This window comes from Anolis sagrei, chromosome 1, assembly GCF_037176765.1.
Source record: "Anolis sagrei isolate rAnoSag1 chromosome 1, rAnoSag1.mat, whole genome shotgun sequence".
NCBI classification, from domain to species: domain Eukaryota; kingdom Metazoa; phylum Chordata; class Lepidosauria; order Squamata; family Dactyloidae; genus Anolis; species Anolis sagrei.
In genome coordinates this window covers 138,774,991-138,793,623 of record NC_090021.1, presented here as the reverse complement: position 1 = coordinate 138,793,623, position 18,633 = coordinate 138,774,991, and the positions used below count along the sequence as shown (strand labels likewise).

Here is an 18,633-nt window from a genome sequence, read left to right as displayed (position 1 = left end):
AATGCTTCAGATGAATGTTGTGAAAATCACATTTGAAAATTCCTTCCAGAAGAAGACCTATGAAATTCATGGGGTCAGCATAGGTCTACAGGCAACTTGAAAGGTGTGCCACACACACATTTGCTACTTATTTGCAAATTTTTATAAATTGTTTTGATCTGAAATTGAAAAGCAGGGTATGAGAAGAATAAAACAAAATAAACACAGAAAGGTACATGTAATATTTATATGATCCATGAAACAGATGTTTAAATAGCTATACTTTCAAAAAATCACCTAAAACTAGTAATTACTGGAGCTTGATGAGCTTCTGAGGAAAGTGTATTGATCGGCCACAACTATCAAAGCTACTGTGAGGTCAAAGAAAACCCACAGAGTTGCACTGAGTATAGGTCATCCTTCCTCAGAATAGGTCATAATCACAGAAAACAACCAAGGTAGTTTTAGTTCAAAAAGTAGTCTGAAGCCACACTGAGCCATACAGTCTGAAGTCATACTGAAACAGACCCAATTAATCCGTTTCGTCCAGACATTCCCTGAGCTGATCAGTAACAACTTGGTATGACAAACTTTCCCAGAAAAAGCATAATTATTTTCCTACTTCTAGATCCTGTCAAAGTTTAATTAGAGTAGTTTGATCACTAATTTTTAAAAAGATGTTGATACCATTCCCAGCCTGAATGAGGAATTTACAATCTCTCAGACCCAGTTGGACAGTACTTCAATAAATCCAATAGGGGAATGGTCAAGCATCCAACTGGTTGGCTGAGCTTGATTAAATATAATGTTGGGTTGTAATCAATGAGGAGAGATTGGATTTGTTATGTGGGTCTCTCCACTTGCATTGTTCTCAGTTTAAGTGCATCGACTCTCTAAGGAAAAAGGATACATAGATATTTTTGTTTCAACCACACAAGGGATCCTTAGTATCCTATAAAAGTACTTTTAACATTTTAAAACACACGACAATGAAAAGGGCAATATATTTTCTTTTTAAAAAAACAACTATTGCTACATGCAAAAAAGACTATTTGTAATAATAATAATAATAATAATAATAATAAGAAAAAGGACTTCTGAATCCAGACTGACAGAGTTTTGGAGAACAATACTCCTGACCTTGTGATTTTGGGGGGGGGGGGGGGGGGGGAACCAGCATGGACTGTCATTGCTGCAATCCCAGGTGACAGCAGAATCAACGAGAAGCAACTGGAAAAGCTTACACGATATGAGGATTTAAAGATCAAACTGCAAAGACTCTGGCACAAGCCTGTTAAGATGGTCCCAGTGGTGATCGGCACACTGGGGGTAGTGCCTAAAGACCTTGGCCTGCACTTAAAAACAATTGGCGCTAACAAAATTACCACCTGTCAGCTGCAAAAGGCCACCTTACTCGGATCTGCATGCATTATTCGCCAATACATCACACAGTACTAGATACTTGTCCGACGTGTGATCAAATACAAAAGCCAGAGTGATATTTTTGTAATGCATCTAATAATAATAATAATAATAATAATAATAATAATAATGCCAAATGGACAAGGAAAAAACATGGCTGTGGCTCACAACCAACAATGGCATGCAATACACAGATAAGGTAACATCCTTCCCCGTTTTATCTCTGGTGTCTGGAAGTGATCTTCAACTTCCAGCCATGGGTGGTGCTCTTGTTCCATTTTCCATTCTGAGGAGCCTGCTGTTCATAGACATCTACGATTTTTTCCTGGCATGTCTATATGGGGCACGCTTTTACCTTTTTGCCGAGGCGGTATTGATTGATCTACTTGCATTGCATGCTTTCGAAGTGCTAAGTTGGGCTAGGGCTGACAGTCAGGACGTCACCCCGACTCACGGCTTCAAACTGCTAACCCTCCGGTCATCAGCTTTTCCTGCAGCTAGCTGTTTTAATATACATTTTTATTTGTTGCCAAAAAGAGTATCACTCTGGTGTGCCTCCTAATGGAGGACATGCCAAAGTTGGGCTACAATTACAGAGAGGGCATTATATTTCATTGTAGAATAATATACTTTGAATTCCCACTTGGCCATGAAACCTACTGAGTGATTTTGGGTATGTCATTCTCTCAGAGGAAGGCAATGGCAAACCTCTTCTGATAAAATCTTGCCAAGAAAACCCTATGATGCAGTCGTCATAGGTTGGAAATGGCTTGAAGGCACACAAAAATTATAGAAGGAATACACAGGAGGTCATAGTCTGATTATCTTAATGCACAGACATGCAGATTTGAACGGTGCGTTAGGGTTATAAACATGAATTTTGGAACCTTGGATTTGGTTCAGTAGGCAATAGCTAGCTAATGCTACTCTATCAGGGGCTGTGGTGGCGCAGTGGGTTAAATCTTTGTGCCGGCTGAACTGCTGACCTGAAAGTCTGTGGTTCAAATCTGTGAGATGGGAGCGAGCCCCATCTGTCAGCTCCGGCTTCCCATGAGGGGACATGGGAGAAGTGTCCCATTGGATGGTAAAACAACCAGGGTGTCCCCTGGGCAACAGCCCTGCAGACGGTCAATTCTCTCACACCAGAAACGACTTGCAGTTTCTCAAGTGGCTTCTGACATAATAAAAAAGCTGTTAAATAATTTGGCTTCAGCAATTTTGATCAACTATAATTCTAACAGCCAAACTGAGTACTACTTTGAACTAAATTCAGTCCTTGGATTTAAAGATTCAGCCTGGTTACCTTCCTGGATCACACACACTCCAACTTTTTGGAATCCATTATATTTTATGCTTTGAAAGATCATACACAGAAAGCCGAGGGAATAAATAGAATGTTCTAATGCAAAACATCTTTTGCTTTAGGGAATATTCTCATAATAATTGCAAAGCATACTCTGTTTTTATGTGTAAGCGTGCACACACACAATATTTACATGTGTGTAAGAGAGACTGAAAGTGGGAGGGAGGAAGAGAAGATTATATGTAATTGAATGAAGAAGCAAAACCAGTTCTTGCTTTCTGGACTGATGCTTGACATTTTAACATGTTTAGTCAACAGCTTTATTCTTAGTTTGTGTCAGTGTGTAGCTGGCTGTTATCTCTACATTCTCCATCACAGATCATTGCTTTTTTATTGATCAGGCTACCCTCTTTTGGAGGAGGAAAACACTATTGATTTTATCTCCTGGTTATTTTTTCTTTCGAATGGAAAGACAATGCCTGAAGAACTTGAGGGTCAATGCAAACTACCCTAATGAACTAACATCGCAGACTTAACTACAAAATTAAGCATTTCTGATAAGTCTCAAAAGCACATTCCTGGTTTTTTTCTGGCTGAAACATCCACACATGCTCATGTTAACTGTTATGTCAAGCCTACAATGTTTGAATTACTGTATGTACTAGTGTATGTATCATTTGAAAATAAATGTATAAAACTTTTGAAATCCTTGTTACCTTTGGCTTTCATAGCATTTATCTGTGAAGCTACATTTAAAAGCTGACGGGCACAGGCAACTATCAGTTCCACTCTGCTTACCATTTGCTTTGAGGGTGCTCAGTACTTTTATGGATCAGTGGACTTTTGTTCCGAAGCTGAAGCATTACCACTAGAAATACCAGGTTTGGAAATAACTGTATTTGCCCTGAAGAAGTTTTAAGTCAACTATAAATTGCATTTGATATAAAAAAAAGCTGTGAAAATGCTGGAAAGAGTACGGAGTTTCAGAATGATCCATAGTTTGGGATCCTGTGAAATCATAGGCACATTACCCTACAACTTTTGCTCCTGAAAGCATAGGCCAGAACTACATGTGAAACCCAAAGCGATTGATATCCGTTTCTGCTAGATCACAGATAGAAGATGTCTTTGAACACTGGGACCTGCTCACTCTCACAAGGGAAATCTCTTGAGGAATGGGATGTCCTGGAATATGCTGCAGACAGAGCCAATGCTAGCATTGGAGCCATACTGTGTTTTTTGTCAGTGCCACCCCTTCCTCATCTTATCCATCTCTTGTTTCCTCCCTTCCTCTACATCTTTTCCTTCCTCAAATTGTGTTGTAGCAAAAGTCTCTCAAACTCAATTATCACAGACAAAATACTTGTTGGGGCTATTTAGGCCATTATTAAAGGGGCTGTAGTAGCACAATGGGTTGAACCGTTGAGCTGCTGAAATTGCTGACCAGAAGGTTGATAGTTCAAATCAGCGGGATGGGGTGAGCTCCCACTGTTAGCTCCAGCTCCTGCCAACCTAGCAGTGCAAAAACATACAAATGTGAGATGATCAAAAAGTACCGCCTCAGCTGGAAGGTAAACGGTGCTCCATGCAGCCATGCTGGACACATGACCAGGAGGTGTCTACAGACAATGCAGACCCTTTAGCTTAGAAATAGAGATGAGCACCACCCCCAGAGCCAGACACGAAGGGGAAGCCTTTAGCTTTATCTCTGTGTCTGTGTTTCATTGTTTTTGAGGCACTGAATGTTTGCCATGTGTCTCTGTATATGCTGGAATCCGCCCTGAGTCCCCTTGAGGAGACAGGTCAGAATAGTGTTGTTGTTGTTGTTACTGAACATTTTCCCTGCATTTCCATTTTTGGAAATCTCACATGTCTAGTTCAGGAATGTTTCCCCATACGCAAAACAGCATGTTCACCCTTACTTTCTTGTAAATAGGCATCCATGGTTTTATCCATTAATCCCTCATACATTTTAGCTGCTTTTATACACCAGAAAGGCAACGGTCAAGCAAAGATGTTAGCTACCACCACTCAAAGTCTTCTATTTTCCATCTTCGGAGCTTGAAGTCTCCATACTGTCGCACACTAGTCCTTGATGAAACAGATCTAACAGAATCTGCCTACAAAATGTTATGCAGACTGACCAGATTGGGCTACGGAAAGTTTATGCTCTCTTCTGGATGTAACAGATCTCTAAACACAAGAAAGAGGTCTTCTTGATGACTCTATGCCAGGCATGGGAAAATTGCAGCCCTCCATGTGGTTTGGATTTCAACTCCAAGAAATCCCAGCTAGTTTACTGGCTGTTAGGAATTGTGGGAGTTGAAGTCCAAAACACCTGGAGGATTGAAGTTTGCCCACGTCTGCTCTATACAGATGCAGTGGTGATAAACAATATCTGCAGAACAGGCTTTCAAATGGCTGCTGTTCTGGTCTTACCACTTCCCATCATATGCTAATAATTAATTGATAGGCATATAGCAGTGGTTCTCAACCTGTGGTCCCCAGATGTTTTGGCCTTCAACTCCCAGAAATCCTAACAGCTGGCAAACTGGCTGATATTTCTGGGAGTTGTAGGCCAAAACACCTGGGGACCCACAGATTGAGAACCACTGGCATATAGCATAGGAAGAGGCTTAAGAAGTTATGTCATCAATCGACTATATAAAAGCAAAGTTCCCAATATCTCAAGCAAGCCACTAAAGCTATGTCTTCCAAGGTACTGTGAACCCAAATATCACCTTGGCTAAATTTTCCCTCAAAGCTCCATGACCAAATCCTTAGCTACAGTTTGTCATGATGACAAGACTAATAAAACTAGGCATGCCCCTCACCCCATCTTTAGAGGCTGTTGTCCCAGAGAAAGAAGTTGATTTACTATATGGAAAAATACAAAACAAAAGAGAAGAACCTGTACTATTTTGTTTGCCGGTAATTCATTCAGACACTGGTTTAATTCTAGACTATGATGGCTACGAACCATGGTTTAGCTTTTTGCATCAGAGCTATGCATATTTCTATCTTTAGAGTTAAAATGATTTTTCTCTCTCTTGTCATTTAAAACAGTAATCGTAGTAAAATCAGCAATGAAGACAGAAAGTCACAGCATATAAATGCTTGCTGTATTGTTAAAAGACTCATGCCTAGAAAAATTACATGATTTTAAAGTGCATTTAGTAACAAACTGGGAACAATGATTAGAAATACTTACTTACTTACTTACTTACTTAGGCGATCCCTCGTTGGACGAGTAAGATGGTCTTCCATTATGGGTTTCCTTGTGGGTCCGCATGTGGCTGTGGAGCCCTATTCTTGCTCTGCATCTTCTTCCGCAGTGAGGGCATTGGTTTCCAGGTGGAAGGCGGTCCCGGTCGGGGTTGGCTTGACGCGCCTTCCTCCTGGCACGTTTCTCTCTTTCACCCTCCACTCGTGCCTCCTCGAATTCTGCAGCACTGCTGGTCACAGCTGACCTCCAGCTGGAGCGCTCAAGGGCCAGGGCCTCCCAGTTCTCAGTGTCTATGCCAGAGTTTTTAAGGTTGGCTTTGAGCTCATCTTTAAATCTCTTTTCCTGTCCACCAACATTCCGTTTTCCGTTCTTGAGTTCGGAGTAGAGCAACTGCTTTGGGAGACGGTGGTCAGGCATCCGGACAACGTGGCCTGCCCAGCGGAGTTGATGTTGGAGGACCATTGCTTCAATGCTGGTGGTCTTTGCTTCCTCCAGCACGCTGATGTTTGTCCGCTTGTCTTCCCAGGAGATTTGCAGGATTTTCCGGAGGCAGCGCTGATGGAATCGTTCCAGGAGCTGCATGTGACGTCTGTAGACAGTCCACGTCTCACAGGCATATAGCAGGGTTGGGAGGACAATAGCTTTATAGACAAGCACCTTGGTCTCCCTACGGATGTCCCGGTCCTCAAACACTCTCTGCTTCATTCTGGAAAATGCTGCACTGGCAGAGCTCAGGCGGTGTTGTATTTCAGCGTCGATGTTGACTTTGGTGGAGAGGTGGCTGCCAAGGTAGCGGAAATGGTCGACATTTTCTAATGTTACGCCATTAAGCTGTATCTCTGGCATTGGAGAGGGGATGGCTGGTGACTGCTGGAACAGCACTTTGGTTTTCTCGATGTTCAGTGACAGGCCAAGCTTTGTGTATGCTTCTGCAAAGGTGTTTAGAGTGGCTTGTAGATCTTCTTCTGTATGCGCACAGACGACATTGTCATCAGCATACTGGAGTTCTATAACAGATGTTGTTGTGACCTTGGTTTTGGCTTTCAGTCTGCTGAGGTTAAATAGCTTGCCGTCTGTCCGATAGATGATTTCCACTCCGGTGGGAAGCTTCCCATCAACAAGGTGTAGTATCATGGCGATGAAGATGGAGAATAAAGTTGGGGCAATAACACATCCCTGTTTGACACCCGATTCCACCTTAAATGGGTCACTTTGGGAGCCATTGCTATCCAAGACTGTTGCCATCATGTCATCGTGGAGGAGCCGCAGGATGTTCACAAATTTGCTTGGGCACCCGATTTTTTGGAGGATGGTCCAGAGAGCGCTGCGATTCACTGTGTCGAATGCCTTTGCAAGGTCGATGAATGCCATGTACAGAGGTTGGTTTTGTTCCCTGCATTTTTCTTGGAGTTGTCGTGCAGTGAAGATCATGTCCACAGTTCCTCTGGAGGGGCGGAAGCCGTTCTGGGATTCTGGGAGGGTGTCTTCTGAGAGGGGCAGAAGGCGGTTTGCAAGGATTCTTGCGAGGATTTTCCCAGCGGAGGTTAGAAGGGAGATACCTCGATAGTTTCCGCAGTCTGTTCTTTCCCCTTTTTTGAAGAGGGTGATGATGGTGGCATCCTTGAAGTCTGCTGGGATAATCTCGGTCACCCACACTTTTTCTATGAGCTGGTGGAGTTGGTGTGTCAGCGCAGGTCCTCCCTCTTTAAAGATTTCAGCAGGGATCCCATCCGGTCCGCTGGCTTTGTTGTTCTTTTGTTGGCTGATGGCATTGCTGACTTCTTCCAAACTAGGCACTGCTGCAAGCTCATCCCTGGTTTGTTGTTGCGGGATTTGTGAGAGGACCTCTTCGGCCACACTGGAGCTGCGGTTTAGGAGGCTTTGGTAGTGTTCTTTCCAACGTAGTGCAATTGACTTTTGGTCCTTCAGGAGTTTGGTTCCGTCTGATGAGCGTAGAGGCTGTATGCCATGGTTTCTTGGCCCATAGATGACCTTTGTGGCTTTGAAGAATCCTTGAGCATTATGGGTATCTGCCAGGTGTTGGATTTCTTCAGCCTTCTTTGTCCACCAGATGTTCTTGAGTTCTCTTGTCCTTCTTTGGACCTCAGCTTTTGCACTGGCGTAGATCTTTTTCTTAGCAGCACAGTTGATGTCTCTCTGCCATGTTTGGAAGGCTTTCCTTTTCTTGTCGATTAGCTGTTGGATCTCGATGTCATTTTCATCAAACCAGTCTTGATGTTTCTTGGCTTGGTATCCAATAGATTCTTCGCAGGCTTGGATGATGGAGGTCTTCAGTTTGTTCCAGTGTTCCTCAACATTTTCGGGGTGTACTGTGGGTAGATGGTCCTTGAGTGCTGTTTGGAGATGGGCTCGCCTGGAGGGCTCTTGAAGGGCTTGGGTGTTCATTTTGCGCCTTGTCTTTCTTCCTTGGAGTCTGCGCTTGGGGGCAATCTTGATAGCCATCGTGGATCGGATTAGCCTGTGGTCGGTCCAGCAGTCGTCAGCACCTGTCATGGCTCTTGTGAGGAGTACGTCACGGCGGTCTCTGGCACGTGTGATTACATAGTCTAAGAGGTGCCAATGCTTTGACCGTGGGTGCTTCCATGATGTCTTGAACTTGTTTTTCTGGCGGAAGAGCGTGTTGGTGATGACAAGGTTGTGCTCCGCACATTTGGTGAGAAGCAGGATGCCATTCGAGTTGCTGTTTCCAACCCCGTCTTTTCCTATGGTGCCTGGCCACAGGTCGAAGTCTCGCCCGACTCTTGCATTGAAGTCCCCCAGGAGAATGATTTTGTCCTCCTTAGGTATCCCCGATAGGACGTTGTCCAGCTGACAGTAGAATTTCTCCTTGATGTCTTCATCAGCGTCTAGTGTTGGTGCATAGGCACTTATGATGGTTGCCCGTTGGTTTTTGGCAAGATCAATTCGGAGGGTTGAGAGTCGTTCGTTGATGCCAGTGGGTGCTTCGGACAGATGTTTCACCAGATCATTCCTGATGGCAAAGCCAACTCCGTGCATTCTTTGGTCTTTTTCGGGCAGTCCCTTCCAGAAGAAGGTGTAGCCTCCTTTTTCTTCCTTCAGCTGTCCCTCTCCTGCTCTCCGGGTCTCCTGAAGGGCTGCTATGTCGATGTTGAAGCGTCCCAGCTCCCTTGCGATGATGGCAGTTCTGCGTTCGGGGCGTTCACTGTCACTGTTGTCCATCAGAGTCCGTACGTTCCACGTACCGAAGTTCATTTTTCTTTTTTGGCCGCAGGATGGTGACCCCACTGGACGCGGCAGTCCAGTCAGGGATAAGTGAGGCAGACTATGTTTAGGGCACCTTTTCTAGCCCCCTCCCCGTGTGGGGTGAGCAGAGTGGGTCCTCAATAGGGCTGCTCAGTCGTGGATACAGCTGCCGAACTACTCGACTGCCTCGGACCTTGAGGTAGAACGACTGAGTCCGTACCCACCGCCCATGTGCCAGTCTGTGACTAGGGGCTTCCAGATTTCACAGTCCTGCCCCCGTCGCCACTCGCTGATCGCCATGGGACTTTGGTTGCTTGGTTTTTATTTTCTTTGGAAGACGCCTGTGCGTGGGTTTTTTTAATGTGTGGAGGTCAGTGCACAACTGAACAACACACAGTCTTCACAGATGAGGTTCCACTGGTGATGTAGTTTAACACAATGACCATGGCTTCTCAGTCTGTTGCAGCCTTCTTCCGCCTTCGCAGCCGTTGTAACATGTGCCATGTTATCCTCCGCCTGCTCCGCCGTTGAGGTCTTTGGGTCTTCGGACTGTGCTTGGTCTGGGACCTCCCCCGCGGCCACTCCTGGGAGTGCACGACTCCAGTTGTTGTGCCCACAGGTTCATCGGAACACGCAAGCCCCCTCACCACGACAAGGTGACAGTCCATCGAGGGGGAATGATTAGAAATAAACATGCATACACTGATAACAAGCAACCTGAATGCACACAGATGAATTGTAAGTGCAGTGCAAGTTGCTTATTTTTCTTCAAAGTTAACTTGAGTTGTAGCAAGGCACACTTATTTGTCATTAAATCTGACGTGCAAAGTTCTGCATTAGAACGCCATGGCAATTTTGGCAGGCCAAACGCAAAGAAGATAGGTGTTATACAACTCCACCTACACTTGCTCTTGTCTCAACCAGTCAACTCCCTTAGGGGTTCGATGTAATTTAAAGCTCACTTCATGGGTCTTGCTCCTGATCGGTCAATTATTCCAAATCAGGCAGAATTAAATGTGGCATTTTTGGAATGCGGAATGATGTTAGCAAGTGACCAAAGTGAAACTAATAAACCAATTTCATTCACTGCCCCAGGCAGTTCTCAAAAATTGAAGTCTCGGAGAAGAAAGACTGCTTTATCTGTTTGTTGCACAAACTCTCTTGCAATTTATTATCTTTTAATTCAATTTTTTTATCCAGTGGATAATTCCGGCTGACACTCCAACGAGAATAAAGAAGATGCCAGAGTATACAGCATCCCATATGGCTGGAAGTCATACCAAACATACATTTCTTGAGAGGGAAAGGAGCGCTACATTTTTCTATCATTAAACGCCCGGCTTTTCTCTTGCCAGTTGCAAAATTTATCTAGTAGATGTCAGTGTTGCCAAAATCACTTTAAAATCAACCTTAAACATCAACAGCAGCCACTTCAATTTACTAGAGTGTATCAGGATAGTTTAATCTTCAGCGACATTAAATATGTATTGGGAGCGTCCTATGCTTGCATCTTAAGCCTGGCACACAGGATTTGGAAGAATTGCGTCATGGATAACTTTTAGATCATTTCTAAAAGAAAGTTTTAAATTTATCATTGCATCATTGTCTTAAACAATAAATTTAAAGAGGGGGTTGTGATGGGGGAGAATGCTCCTTCAAGAAATCCTGCTGAAAAGCTACCTCTGCTACAAAGCAATTATCAGGAAACCACCAGAAGATCCAACCAGTCCATACTTCAGGAAATAAAGCCCAAGTCCTCATTGGAGGGAAGGATAGTAGATGCCAAGATGAAGTAATTTGGCCACATCATGAGAAGAAAGGAAAGCTTAGAGAAGACAATGATGCTGAGGAAAATGGAAGGAAAAAGGAAGATCAAGGGCAAGATGGTTGGATGGCATCCTTGAAGTGACTGGCTTGACCTTTAAGGAGCTGGGGGTGGTGACAGCCGACAGGGAGCTCTGGTGTGGGCTGGTCCATGAGGTCACGAAGAGTCAGAAACAACTGAATGAATGAACAACAACAAAGTAGAAACATGCAGTTGTCTTTGACTGGACTAAAAGGATGACAGATGAAAAATACACTAGATGCCCGGTGATGCAGTGGGTTAAACCATTGAGCTGCGGAACTTGCTGACTGAAAGGTCAGTGGTTTGAATCTGGGGAACAGGGTGAGCTCCTGCTGTCAGCCCCAGCTTCTGGCAACCTAGCTGTTCAAAAACTTGCAAATGTGAGTAGATCAATAGGTACTGCTCCAGCAGGAAGGTAATGGCGCTCCATGCAGTCATGCTGGACACCTTGGAGGTGTCTACGGACAACGTCGGCTCTTCAGCTAAGAAATGGAGATGAGCACCACCTCCCAGAGTCAGACACAATTAGACTTAATGTCAAGGGGAAATATTTACCTTATGGTTTGAAAGGATTGTAGTTGAGTAATGCAGCGATCCCGAACTTTTCCTCCTTTGAGGAAAAACACTTCACAGTTTAGAACATCAGCTACAAGAGATACTTCCAAATATGGGGTTGGGGAATTATTTCCCACTCTGCCCCTGCTGTGTAAGGATATTTGATTAGAAAGCTTTTAGTCTAGTTATTAACACTCAGGTTACTAAATCCACCACCAAGTTTTAACTCCACAAAAATAAGGCCATTTCTGTTGACACACTCCGCATCCTCGCATTATGCTTAGCTGTTTGAACAGCTTGTGTGTGGAAAATTAAGCAGAGATTTCTGTTTCCTTTTTTATTTATTTTCAGCTAAGCCGTGTATTTCTGCTCATCAGTGTTTGTATTTCCTCTGAGAATGCAGGTGCCGCATCCTTTATACAAATTGTTCAGGGGATTTGCATCATTACTACCTACTAGACATGCTTCCCCCCACAGAGAGGCTATTAAGCATCTTCCTGTTTGATTTGTCTCTGCTCCCACCCAATAAAAAACATCCCCCTTGTTATTTTCTAGTCTTACACACATAATAGGATCCATTTGGGAATAATGGACAGTATTTTTGCTCTGATTCAAATCTCTTTTGTGTCTACTGAGTCCATTAGCCCACTTCTCCATGGGCAAATTGGTTAGTTGAAATACGGGGATTTAAAAAATACCCGCAACAAACTCCAATGAGGTCTAATGGCAGCTTTTTGGGAAAATTGGGACTCTATCCCACTATAACTCCTTCACATATGAACACAAAGAAAAAAATGTAACAGCTGGAGCCCAGATATTAAGGGTCGATCCCAGCTCTCAATTTTGTTCAATCATCCAAATTGATTACACTCATATCCAATGTCAGACCAGGAAAGGGATCTTGTGATTGTGGTGGGTAGCTCAAAGAAAACAACAAAATGGTGCAAACCTATTTTTAATAAAAGCTGGTCTGCACTGGAGGAAAGGAACTGAACACACAAAATTGCTAGAATCACAACATTTTTATAGGAATCATACTTAGAATAATTTGTGCTATCCTCTTGAAGAAATGGGGGGAAAGGCTGAAAAAGAAAAGCCATAGATGGCAACCACTTCCCATATAAAGAAATATGACAATATGTTTTCTACTTTTTAGTGTAGAAAAAAATTGAGAAAGCAAGAGGTGATCTAAACATACTAATGGCAACAGATACTGACTGATCTCGGAAGCTAAGCAGGGTTAGCCATGGTTGGTACTTGGAAGGGAGATCAGCAACAAATAACAGGCTATATTTCAGAGTAAGGGACAATCAAAACTACCTCTGCATATTCATTGCCTAAGAAAATCCTAGGAAATCCATCAGGTTGCTGTAAGTTGGCTGGCAACTTGAAGGCACAAGAAAGAGGGAATAATAGTGGTGTATAAAATTATGCACTGAGTGGACGGGGAGAACTGTGTCTGATGATCAGCTGCTAATATTTATCCCCATCCCATTTCCCCTGAAAACCCAGATTATTTTCGCAGGAAAAACCCCCCTTTTAAACATTCCAATCTTTTCTCTTCAACATCAACATTTCTAGAAAGCCTAGATCTCAAATTCTCAATTTCCCTCTCTTTTATAAACGTTTAATTTGGTTATATAACAACGGTAACAAAAAGGTTGTACAGTAGGCTCTTGATATCTGGTGAGCTTTAGATCAAACCCCCCCCCCCCCACACACACACACACAAATACCAAAATCCATGGATGCTCAAGTCCTATTATATACCTTATGGTAAAGGTAAAGGTTTCCCCAGACATTAAGTCTACTCAAGTTCGACTCTGGAGAGTGGCACTCATCTCTATTTCTAAGCGTGGCCACATAGAGTACTGTTACCTTCCCACAGAAACAGTACCTATTGATCTACTCACACTTGCATGTTTTCGAACTGCTAAAGGTGGGCCTAACAGCAGGAACTCACCCTGTGCCCTGGATTCAAACCACCAACCTTTCAGTCAGAAAGTTGAGCAGCTCAGCCGTTTAACCTGCTGCGCCAATAGGGGTACCCATACAATGGCATATATAAAATGGGGAAGTAGGGGAAAGAGTTGATTTTCAAGTTGTGCATGGTTGAATCTATGGATTTAGACATCTGTGAATTGTGGATATGAAGAGCCAGCTGTCCCCAAAAAGTTGGCAAAGGATTCTTCGAACACTTCCTGACCTCATGAGATGCAGCTAATAAAAAAGGTTAATGTCTATAAAAGTTTATTCTTAATAAAACTTGCTAGCCTTTAAAGTGTTACAAGACTCTGTGTTGATTACAACATGGTTTGTGATAACATCCTCCTTTTCCAGTACTTTATAGCTATTATTATAGTTATGCAGGTGCTCACTAAGGAATAGTGGATGAATATAACATTGTCGAAGTACTAGCATGCAATATTCAGATTTTTCAATGTAAACGGTTACTTTTTTAAAAACTCTGACAATAGCAGCAGGTAGCCTGGATCACTGACATGAAGGCAAACTGACAATTATAACAAATTGTTGTTTAAATGTAATACTGCATAATCTTCTCTAAAGCTATGCTAGTAAATCTTTGAGATTTTACCAATTTTTCAAAGAACGCTGGGCAATACACATGGTCCGTTTCCAATGTCAATGTTACCTTTATTACAACAGTATTTAAAATACCAGATTGGTCTCTCTTTCAAATTCATTTGGAATTAAAATAGCCTGCTGTTTTGTTTTTTGTTTTTTGTTTTTTTGAGATCAGAATGGACAAATCCAACACATCCTTAGATTTTGTTTTTCATGCTCCTGGGCTTTAGCACAGCAGGTTAATTGTCAGCTGCAGTAAATCTTGCCAGCTGAAAGGTTGACAGTTCAAAGCCCAGGTCAGGTTGAGCTCCTGGCTTTTAGCCCAGCTTCTGCCTATCTAGCAGTTTCGAAAACAGCAATGTGAGTAGATAAATAGGTATCACTTAAGCATGGAGATATTTAAGGTACTCATAAGAAAAGGCCAAAAAAAAAATCCCAGTGATATAACCAAGGAGCTCTTCAGCAGGGAAAGTGAGCAACAGCACCCCTTACGGCCAGAACTGAGCACAGCCTCCAAGATGCCAAAGATAGGAAAGCCTATATATACCTCTATCTATGTACAGTTGTCTGTCTTGAATAACAGCATTAAATGTTTGCCATATATGTGTTCTGTGATTCGCTCTGAGTCCCCTTTGGGGAGAGAAGGGAGGAATATAAACACTGTAAGTAAGTAAGTAAGTAAGTGCTACTGCATTCAATTCACGGTCATACCTGCCCAAGAGTTTGGCTATATATGAAATATGGTAACACTGTGGCCAGGTTGTAGCTTCTTCTACCACATAGCTATTAGACAACACTGCCAGATTATAAGAGGAATGTTCAAAATGTTGTTGTGAAAAATAAAAAAGTACTACCACACCAAGCTGAGTTCATTATTCAGTCATTAGTACAAAAATGCTCACTTTACTCAAGTGGAAACATGATAAGAAAGCAGACAGAAATAAGAAGAAAGAATCAGAAAATGTGAGAGCCTTCAAACCTCACTGTGAGGTTTTGCATAGGTGAAGAGAATATTGGAGAAGAAAGTTGTGTACGAGTTTGCATTTCAAATAGTAACCTTCATCACCATTGTTCAGATGTGCAGTCTAATTGAAGAAAAAAATCTATTTGTAGATTTGCTACCTGTGACTGCTAATGTTGCTTCGGGTCATTTGTGCTCTGCTTCAAGCTCTTTCTTGTATTGTTTAATAGGGTTGCAATATAACCTGGTGCACTGTATTATTGTAACAGCAGTGCAGGACCATGGCATTGATTCCAAGGCACCTACATAATGATGGAGATTAGTTTAATGAGTGTCTTTGTAAAGATTTGAAGAACTGAAACATTGATGTTTGGTACTATGAAGACTCATTAGTTGGTAACCCTTTTCCTATTATTTTGTATTATAATGCACAGAGTACTAATAAGAGGAAAGAAAAAAAGCCCTCCCTTTGAAAGAAGTGCTAGATTTATATTGTTGCTTTCCTTTTTAGATATAATTATTATTCTTGAAAACTTCAGTAGCTCATCAGGATTCTACTGAACTGATTGAACCACAGAGGCAATAAGTAGAAAGTAGCAGCAGGAGCCATAGTTGTTGTTATTTACCCATCCCTCCTCATATATCAAAGACGGGAACTACAACAGATTAAAATACAACACATAACTAGAAACACATAGCCTTCATTTTAAAGAACATATTACAATCTATATTAATAAAAATGTAATGTTCATTAGTGGGATTAACATAATTCAAAACCAACTGGATGAATTGACACGAAATTTGGACATTACACCTCTAACAGACCAACGAGTGACCATCACTTATAACCCCTCCCTCAAAAAAAAAAAGCGAAAAGGACTTAAAATCTAAAAAAGCTAAATGACGAAAAGCTAAATGACAATACAGGAAAAGGGAATAGGGAGGGAGAGAAGGAAGGGAGAGAAGGAAGGAAGGAAGGAGGGAGAGCAAGAAAGAAAAAAATAAAGAAAGGGGAGAAAAAGGGAAAGAAAGAAGGAAAGGAAAGAGGTAGAGAAGGAAGAAAGAAGAGAAAGTGGGGCGGGAAGCAAAGGGGGAAGGAAGGAAAGAGGTAGAGAAGGAAGGAAGGAAGGAGAGAAGGAAAGAAAAAAGGGAAGGAAGGAAGGAAAGAGGGAGCAAAGGAAGGCGGGAAAGAAGGAGAGAAAGAGGGTGGGAAGATTGGTCACAGCAATGCGTGGCAGGTACAGCTAGTACATATTTAAAAAATCCATACTTTTCAATCTGTAATTTAAAATTCCTCTTGATTGACCAGTGTACATGGCTGTTGAAGCTCTTCTGGTAGATCAATCCATAATCAAGGTGTGGCTGAATAAAAAGTCCTTTGGGTGACCATTGCCAGCCTAGTCCAGGCTGGAGTAAACAGTTAATCGGATGGATTATATGAGAGGTGGTGATCCTACAGTTAACTTGGGCCCTGTGGCCCCTGGTGGTGCAATGGGTTAAACCCTTGTGTCAGCAGGATTGCTGAACAAAAGATTGGCGGTTAAAATCCAGGGAGCAAGGTGAGTTCCTATCTGTTAGCTCCAGCTTCTCGTGCGGGGGCATGAGAGAAGCCTCCTATAGGATGGTAAAACATCTGGAGTTCCCTGAGCAATGTCTTTGCAGATGGCCAATTCTCTAACACCAGAAGTGACTTTCAGTTTCTCAAGTAACTACACACACACACACACACACACACAAACCTGGACCTAAACCAGATATGGTAACAACAAAAGGTAACAACTATAAATTTGTTCCTTTCTTAGAAACTAATTGGCAGCCAGTGAAGTGATTTTAATATCAGTGTTATATGATCATTCTTAGCTGTACCAGCAATCAAATTGCCAGTCATGTTTTGAATTAGTTGGAGTTCCCAAATTTGGTACAGAAGTAGACCAATGAATAGTGCAGAAGTCTAGCACTGAGGCCCCTTCTACACTGCCATATAAAATCCAGATTATTTACTTTGAACTTGATTATATGACAGTGTAGACATCACAGTATACAATGGTTTCTTGTGTGAAAATTGCTTATAGTTTAACTGTATGGTTTCAGTAGTGCATGGGTTAAAACAGGGGTCCTCAAACTTTTTAAACAGAGAGTCAGGTCACAGTCCCTCAAACTGCTGGAGGGCCAGTTTATAATTTGGAAAAAAAATGAAAAAATTCCTATGGACACTAAACATATCTTATTTGTAGTGCAAAAAAAACCACTTTAAAATAATACAATAATTAAAATGAACAACTTTAACAAATATAATTTTATTTGTATTTCAATGGGAAGTGTGGGCCTCCTTTTGGGTGATGAGATAGCATTGTTGCTGTTGTTGTGTGCTTTCAAGTCATTTCAGACTTGGATTGACCCTGAGCTAGGGCCGCGTAAATGAACTTGAAGGGCCGTATTCGGCCCCCGGACTTTAGTTTGAGGACCCCTGGGTTAAAATAACAGAATTGGCCGAGAGCCACATTGGGGGTTTCCTGTGCAAACCGGAAAAGAAGGACACAGTGTGCTCTGTACAGTGTGCTAAGATATGAACAGACATGTCCAGAGAGTATACATATTTTGTAAATAAAGCAAGAGTGCTGCTTTTGTTGAAAGCTGAATTGATGAGTTCGGTGTTTATTCAACTTTGTGCCTTCAAGATGTTTCTTGCAAGATCGAAGCAGCTGAGAAAGAATGGGTGATTTATCTCAACTTTCCTGACAAGACTCATATAATCCAGTTCAATGTAGATAATGTGAACTATCTGCTTTGATAATATGGATTATATGGCAGTATAAAAGGGGCCTGAAGTGTGTACTACCATCTTCAGATCCTCCAGGGTAATAGTCAAAACTGATGCTTGGCATTTCTGGCCCTTGTATCTATTTGGAATGATGAACCCAGAAGCATTCTCAGACTGTGAATGCAGTCTTCCAGGAGGAGTGTAACTCCATCCACACCTCCAAATTCCGTTTAGGATCCTTGACAGTGAGCAGCTCCATCTTGTCTGGTTTCAGCTTCAGTTTGTTTTTCCTCATCCAATCCATAACATCCTCCAGGCATTCATTCAGAGAAGACACGCTATCCTTAGGCAAGAACTAGAGCAAAAGTTATCCGGAAGAATACAAATGAGGGAGAATTTCTTACTCGATTTCCATTTTTGCCCTTTTTCTAAGGTATATGACCTGATATTATTCATCTTCCAAGGCTAACACATTAAATTCCATTTGATACCTCCAGGACCAAACAAAAGATGCAAGGTATGCTTGTCAAGAAACACAAAAAGCAGCAACCCACTGCAAGTCTTCTGACAATGTAATGCAACTGAACTGTGACGTTTGGATCGACAGTTCAAATAATAGTAGTCTTAAAATGCAAGAAGAAAGGATAAGTTGCAGGAGGAGAGGAGGCGACTCAGCAGGAGGGATTGACAGCTTCAGACCCAATCATTCTGAAGTAGAAAGTATAATGGTGCAAGTGCTTTGAAGTTTCTGCCATCCATGTGCTTCTTT

At 42.2% G+C, this 18,633-nt stretch overlaps 1 protein-coding gene across 1 annotated transcript in view; it reads right to left on the bottom strand.

The window, feature by feature from the left end:
- KLHL29 (kelch like family member 29) overlaps positions 1 to 18,633 on the bottom strand; it is a 545,709-nt gene that overhangs the window by 385,496 nt on the left and 141,580 nt on the right. The gene's annotated exons all lie outside the window — the stretch shown is intronic.